This window comes from Rhinolophus hipposideros, assembly GCF_964194185.1.
Source record: "Rhinolophus hipposideros genome assembly, chromosome: 26".
NCBI classification, from domain to species: domain Eukaryota; kingdom Metazoa; phylum Chordata; class Mammalia; order Chiroptera; family Rhinolophidae; genus Rhinolophus; species Rhinolophus hipposideros.
In genome coordinates, this window is record NC_138072.1 from 17,605,260 (window position 1) to 17,613,803 (window position 8,544).

Below are 8,544 nucleotides of genomic sequence, written 5' to 3' on the forward strand. Positions count from 1 at the left end.
TGCATTGGGTTTAATGTCTGATTGGTTCCCTCATTAATGAGTTAAATAAAATCTTTGATGTGTTCCTTTTTAATAATAGAAAATAGGATATTTGTCATGATTTCTAGTTTATCAAAATGAATTGTACTGGGAGAATGAGAAGCCAAGACATACTTGCACAGTCGATACTGTGTTCTTACCAAACAATTTTAACATCATCGTCTAAAACTAGCAACTGCTATATGCTGACACTGGGAGGTCCTCACTTATTTCACAACAACCCAGAATTATAGATAAGAAATACTAGTCCCGTTTTACAGAGGTAGGGGCTTGAGACATATGTAGTCATGGCAGAAAGCCACTCAAATAGCAGAAATCCTGCAACTAAATGTAATTTTGGCTGTGGGCAAATGATTTCAACTTTAGCCTGCTTTCCCTTATGAGGTGAGAGACTGGACTAGCTCATCTCTAAAGTATCACCCTGCAGTTATTAGTTTGTATTCTCTGACCTTCAAACATTGTGCTCTTTTCTCTCTTCCCCCGGATTTGTGCCAGAAACATATTTTGCTACCTTTACAGTAATTCTGTCTTTTCTGTTCCCTTAGATACTCTCATTAGTGTTATTCCTGAAGCTGCTAACCCCAGAAAACTTGCAGCTCTATTGCTTCACCATAAGATTTTGCTCATTTCACGTCTGCCCACATAAAGACTCCCAGTGGCTGGGCTAATAAACCAGGATGTCCTAATGACAGTGGCATCATTTCCAGGAAAAAGAGCGTAACACTTACAGAACTCCTTCCCCAGGGCAGGTGCGAGGTGCCCAGGGCAGCTTTGAGAATTTGTTTTCCTTCGTACTTGTCCCTTCCACCAGCATAATGCTCAGAGCCTCTAGGAAGGAATGTGGCAGGACAGAAAGCAACATTTGACTTAATTCTCTCTGGTTTTGAGGTTTTCAAGACCAAAGTCCTTAGGGGAATGTATACGACTTCAAGTAATGAAGCAAAGCATATTTGCAGGCTTCGATGGATGCCTTAGCTGGAATTAAACGAGGGAAGGATTTCTTACATATTAGAAAATGAGGACCCTGGGTCTCCAGAGAGGGGGGAGAACCTGCCATAGCTTCCCAGCAGTGCCACAGGGAGACAACACGTACAAGGGAAAACTGACACAGGCGGCTGGGAAGTTCTGGACTTAATTGCACTTGGGAGCAACAGCCTTATGAGGGACCAACTGGTCAGGTTCCTAGCATAGGACTCGGGACTTCTGCGGACAGCTTGACACCATGCAGTCCTGGGACCGATGGGCTATTTCAAAAGGAATGAAGTCAAGTATCATCTGCCTGTAGGGATGAGGAGCTTGAAATAAAAAAAGTGGTTCAGAGAAAAGGGGATATTTCTTTCATAGTCAAGTTTATGGATTGTGGACTGATTAGATGATAGATATATAGACAGACAGACAGACAGATGGAGAGGATAGCTATGTCTACGTAGGCATATCTAAATCTCTCACTGTCTCCCTAAATACGTACGTGTATAGATGGTTATAGATACAATTTACCCCTCTATCAATACAGCAGAGGCAGAGCCAGGGTGTAAGCCCAGATCAATTCGTGTGGAACAGTCCTGGCAAATTATTCATAGTTCCCTCTTGCACCTGCAGTGTCCCTATCCGGATAACAAACTATATGTTCATCCGGGTTGAATGCCAACAGAGCTGCCCACCACTTCTGCCTCATTCTCAAAAGCCCAGAGACAGGAGGAGGGAGGAGCGTGACCCAGGAGCGGCGCGCTGAGTCCTGGTGTGAGCCACAGCCTTGGGTGTCTGGCCTCCAGCGTCCCTCACGGCCGTGGACTCCAAAAGCCTGTGGCCTAGGCCGCAGCGCAGGCCCCTGGGGAAGGTGGGACAGGGTGAGGGGCGCCTGGGTTCAGTAAGATCCCTGGGGTCTATCTACGCCCTTTAGCCAGGGAATGAGCAAATTTTGTGGGCCTGTAGCTCATACCCATTAGAAAATCACTAGAAAGACAAAGAATACAAAGGTACAAATACAAAATTTGGCGCTGAAGGGAGTATGAAGATGAGACAAGAAATGACAACTAATTACAGGTTTAAAAAGCTGAAAAAAGGCCACCCACGACCGCATCCAGAAAAAAGAAAGCTCTCCAACATCTTTCCCTGCAGTTTTGGGCCGCCTTCTCTTTGATGACCACTACAAGTGATGGCAATTTTGTAATCTCACTTTCTACAGGAAGAATAGAAAGCTCCTTTGGTCTCTCCTCCAGCAGCATGGATCGTTTTCCTTTTGATAGTTGGGGTGCACACTAGAGACTTCACACATGGGCGGACTCGCTGTTTATCGCTTTGCTGTAGAAGCACAGGCATTCTGATGAAAACCTACTCCTTCAGCTATGCTATTTATGTCTTAGAATGGAAAGAATGTTCCACAGACCAGCCAGCCTCCAGCTCCATTCATGGCGGACCTCGTTTCTCTCCACCACACACGTGCTGCCTGTGGGGCACCTTCGCATTCTGTCTGCACCAGCACATCACATGAGGCAGATGGTGTTGGTGCCAGTGGCGGCTAGGCGGGTTTATGGAGACCACTCTTACACCGGAAGATAGCTTAACTGTGCAGACAAGAGACTGTGAACCACATAATCATAGCCTACTAAACCCAAACAAAATATATCCCCAACTCAAATCTTCTCTGGATCCCAAAAAATGTCCATGACCATTCTGACATCACCTGACACCAGGGGAAGTGTGGGGGCGAGGGATTCAGCACAGAAAGAGACAGTAGTAGCCTTAACCAAGTACAAATTTTACACAAACCATATGATCCTGTCCACACATGACTAAATCCATCTAGGACTTTGGAAGGGGCGGGTGCAAGTAAAGAACCTTGAAAAGTTTTTTTGGATTCACTGTAAAACCGCCTTGAACTTACCTTTGTTTTCTGCTTCCCCACGTCTCTCTAGCCAGCACACTTCAGCCTCTGGCAATGTACTAGGTTATCTGTTCATTCAGGAAGTACGATCCAACACCTACTTATCTCAGGCACTGTGATTGGCACTGCAGTACAGCAATCAGGATGTCAAGAGAAGTTCCTGACCTGGAACTTTCTGAACTTCCGCACACTGAAGCCAATTTCCTAGCCCAGTGGCAGTCCTGACACAAAATTGTCAGAGTTCATAAAGCAACTCTGGGGTTTATGATCTGGAAGGAAACCTCCCCCTCTCCTTTCTCCTCCCACCCCCACTCCCCACAGCTAGTCATTCAGCAATTTCTGGGATCAACCTGACTCATATCACCTCTAGGTGCTGTCTTAAGTTTACTGCAGACTCTAACAGAAGGTCCCTTTTGAAAATCTCCAGGGAGGTGACTGATGGATGCCTTGACTTAAATGCCCCTATTTATATTCATAACCTATATCCAGTGGGTCAGCAAATACTGTTGCCAAGGTACCCCTAAAATGATGAGTTGCGAGCTGTTGCATTTTATTAAGACTGGTAGAGTCATCAAAATATCCTGAGGTAGAAACGAATCCACAAGAAGATATATTTTAAGATATGTTGTCCTGGCCTTCTAGCTTCAGCAACAATAAACCAGATATTTTTAAAAATTGCTCTCCTAAATGCAAGTTAAAATCACAATGAGATTTCACCTCAGTCCTGCCAGAATGGCTCTCATCAATACATCAACAAACAACAAGTGCTGGCAAGGATGTAGAGAAAAGGGAACCCTCATGCTCTATTGGTGGAATTGCAAATTAGTACAACCACTATGGAAAACAGTGTGGAGCTTCCTCAAAAAAATTAAAAGTAGAACTATCTCATGACCCAGCAATTCCACTCCTGGGTATTTATCCAAAGAAATCAAAAACATTAATTTGAAAAAATATATGCACCCCTATATTTACTCTAGTACTATTCACAATATCCAAGACATGGAAACAACTGAAATGCCCATCATAGGTGATTGGATAAATAAACTGTGGTTTATTTACACATTGTATGAATTTACATTCATACAATGTAGTATTACTCTGCCATAAAAAAAAAAAAAGAATGAAATCTTACCATTTGATAGAAGGAAAATACCTCAACATAATAAAGGCCATATACGACAAGCCCTCAGCTAATCTCATAATTAATGGTGAAAAGCTGAAGCCCTTTGCTCTACGTTCAGGAGCACGACAAGGTTGTCCCCTATCACCTCTGCTTTTCAACATAGTGTTGGAAGTCCTTGCCAGAGCAATCAGGCAAGAGAAAGAAATAAAAGGCATCCAAATTGGGAATGAAAAAGTTAAATTGTCACTCTTTGCAGATGACATGATGCTATATATAGAAAACCCTAAAGACTCCACCAAAAAGCTATTAGAAACAATCAATGAATACAGTAAAGTTGCTGACTACAAAATCAACGTACAAAAGTCCATTGCTTTCCTATATACCAACAATGAAATCTCAGAAAAAGAAATAGAAAAAACAATTCCTTTTGCAATTGCAGCAAAAAGAATAAAATACCTAGGAATAAACTTAACCAAGGATGTGAAGGATTTATATGCTGAAAACTATAAGACATTTTTGAAAGAAATTGAAGAAGACACAAAGAAATGGAAACACATTCCATGCTCATGGATTGGAAGAATCAACATAGTTAAAATGGCCATATTACCCAAAGCCATATACAGATTTAATGCAATCCCCATCAAAATCCCAATGGCATTTTTTAAAGAAATAGAACAAAAAATCATCACATTTGTTTGGAACCACAAAAGACCCCAAATAGCCAAAGCAATATTTAAAAACAAGAACAATACTGGAGGTATCACACTCCCTGATTTTTGCTTGTACTACAGGGCTACAATAATCAAAACAGCTTGGTATTGGCAGAAAAACAGACACATAGACCAATGTAATATAATTGAGAACCCAGAAATAAAACCACATAAATATGAACAGATAATTTTTGACAAAGAAGCTAAAAACATACAATGGAGGAAAGACAGCCTCTTCAATAAATGGTGCTGGCAGAATTGGATAGCTACATGCAAAAGAATGAAACTGGACTGCTATCTGTCACCATGTACCAAAATTAATTCAAAATGGATCAAAGACTTAAGCATAAGACCTGACACAATAAACTGCATTGAAGAAAACATAGGTACTAAACTTATGGACCTTGGGTTCAAAGAGCATTTTATGAATTTGACTCCAAAGGCAATGGAAGTAAAAACTAAAATAAACGAATGGGATTATATGAAACTGAAAAGCTTCTGCACAGCAAAAGAAACTATTGACAAAATAATGAGGCAACCAACTGAATGGGAGAAGATTTTCGCAAACAGTGCCTCTGATAAGGGGCTAATATCCAAAATATACAAGGAACTCATGAAACTCAACAACAAAAAAAACAAACAACCCAATTGAAAAATGGACAGAGGACCTGAAGAGACATTTTTCCAAAGAGGATATACAAATGGCAAATAGACATATGAAAAAATGCTCAACATCACTAATCATCAGAGAAATGCAAATGGAAACCACAATGAGATATCACCTCACCCCAATCAGAATGGCTTTCATCAACAAGACAAATAGTAACAAGTGTTGGAGAGGCTGTGGAGAAAAAGGAACCCTCATACACTGTTGGTGGGAATGCAGACTGGTGCAGCCGCTATGGAAGGCAGTGTGCAGGTTCCTTAAGAAATTACGAATAGAATTACCGTATGACCCAGCAATCGCTCTCTTGGGTATCTACCCAAAAAATCTGAAAACATTTCTCTATAAAGACTCGTGTACTCCAATGTTCCTTGCAGCTTGTTTACGGTGGCCAAAACATGGAAGCAACCAAAATGTCCTTCGATAGATGAATGGATAAAGAAGTTGTGGTATATATACACGATGGAATACTATTCGGCGTTAAGGAAAGATGATATAGGAGCATTTGTGACAATATGGATGGATCTTGAGAGTATAATGCTAAGTGAAATAAGTCAGACAGAAAAAGCAGAGAACCCTATGATTTCACTGATATGTGGTATATAAACCAAAAACAACAAAAGAACAAGACAAACAAATGAGAAAGAAAAACTTATAGACACAGACAATAATTTAGTGGTTACCAGAGGGTAAGGGGGTGGGGGGTGGGTGATGAGGGTAAGGGGGATCAAATATATGGTGATGGAGGGAGAACTGACTCTGGGTGGTGAACACACAATGGGATTTATAGATGATGTAAATCTATGTAAATTTACTAACAATTGTCACCCCAATAAATTTAATTAAAAAAAAAAGAAATCTTACCATTTGCAACAACATGGAATGACATAGAGGACATTATGCTAAGTGAAATAAGTCAGACTGAGAAAGACAAATATCATATGATCTCACTTATATGTGGAATCTAAAGAACAGAATAAATGAGCAAACAAAACAGAAATACTCATAGAGAGAATAAACTGATGGTTGTTAGATGAAAGAGGGTGGGGGATTGGGGGAAAATAGTGAAAGGATTAGAAAGTACAAATTGGTTGTCACAAAATCGTCATGGGGATGTGAAATACAGTATGGGGAAAATAATGTTGTAAGGACTATGTAGGGTGTCAGATGGATACTGGACTTCTTGGGGAGATCACTTCATAGCTTACAAATGCCTAACCACTGTGCTGTACACTTGAAATTAATATAAAATAATATTGAATGTCAATTATAATTATAGACCGATATAGGTATAGATATAAAGAATATAGATAAAGAATATAGATAGATATAGATAGATATAGATAGATATAGAGATAGAGATAGAGATAGAGATAGAGATAGAGATAGAGATAGAGATAGAGATATAGATATAGATATAGATACAGATATAGATACAGATATAGATATAGATACAGATAGATATAGTCACAAGATGTAAAACACAGCACAGGGAATATAGTCAATGGTATTGTAACAGCTCTATACAATGTCAGAGGGGTAGTAGATTGGGGGGTTATCACTTTGTGAGGGGTGCAAATGTCCAATCATTATGTTGTTTTATGTACCTGAAACTAATAACAAATTTTTAAAAATCTCTCTCCCTCTTAACATGATGAAACATGAATAAAATATAACAAACATTTTAATAGCATAATTGAATTTGAAAATTCCCAGAGGTCAGAACTGAAAAGGAAATGGAAATACAGAGCTGATGCTGTGGTCTTGCCGAGAGATGGCTGGTCACTGGTTCTTGGTGACCAGGAGGCTTGGGCTTTACTTAATGCAGGGAGAAGAAAGCAGACTCAGCTGTGTGCATGGCAGGCAGTTGAACAGAGATTGTCACATGTGCCACCTCAGGAAAAGGGTGACCTGGCATGAGAAGGAGGCGATGTTTGAGGAGAAAATAGAGGGTCTTTTTCCAGAAATGAGTTTATACATGGATCCTCAGATTCATAAATCACAATGAGTCTCAAGCCTGATACATTTTTCTTAAATATCTGGTTGCGTTGTAGTGACATTGTAGAATACCAAAGGCAGAGAGAAAACCTTAAAAATCATCAAAGATGGAAGAGAGGTTGTTTGTTTGTTTGTTTGTTTGTTTGTTTGTTTGTTTGTTTTTCTACCAAGAAGCTCAACTAGACTCAATAGCAACAAGAGCTAGAATACAGGAGACTAACATTTATGCAGAAGTACAAAAGAATATGTGGGAATGATACATGCTCATTTCTGAATCGAGTTATCCCTGAGGGTAGAGAGAAGAGGAAGGAGACGAACATCGGGTGAGGCTTTAACTGGGCTAAAATACTTTCTTTATTAAAAAAAATAGCATTTTTGTTTACTAAAATGATGGGTTCAAAGTAAAGAAGACAAAGTATTAATATGTGTCTCCTCTTGATGGTATGCCATGGAATTTATTTTCTGTGCTTTTTTGCATGCCTGAATAGTTTCAAGTTTAAAAAAGTGTTTTCAGATATATTTCCTTCCCCTTTTTTATTTCACAGGTGCTTAAAGACTGTCAATCAAGAAAAGATTAAAACTGATACTGAATTTATGGCATATCTACCAAGGACAGTAATTCATCAGATCTACTTGTCATATGCACTTGAAGGAGACCAAATGCAAGAAGAACTAAATCGGCCCTGAACTTCTCTTCTGAAACCGAACTAGCGTTACTGAAAAAAGCAAACTCCATTAACAAACTCCAATTGCGTTGGCTCTTACAGTTATACACACTAGAGCTTATATCTAGCCTCCAAGCCTCTGTATATCCTGCCTTCTATTCAGGAAAATTTATATGAAATGATGATCTGAATTCTTGATGGAGTTACTAAAGAAGATTTTAGAATTCCGTTTTTCAGAGTCTTTTTTGTTTGTTTGTTTTATCTAGTGGCTCTTTGGTCAATTACTTAGCTGTGATCTCAGCTAGATGCAGGGAGTGGACTAGAGGACTTCTCCAAGAGTCTCTTGATAATCCATTACGGGTAATTTAACATAGTTGTCCAGCTTATTACCTTCATTGGTTTCCAGAATGTTCTCATGTGGGGAATTATTCCTAGAAAATAGGAGTGAGGGATTTAGGGAG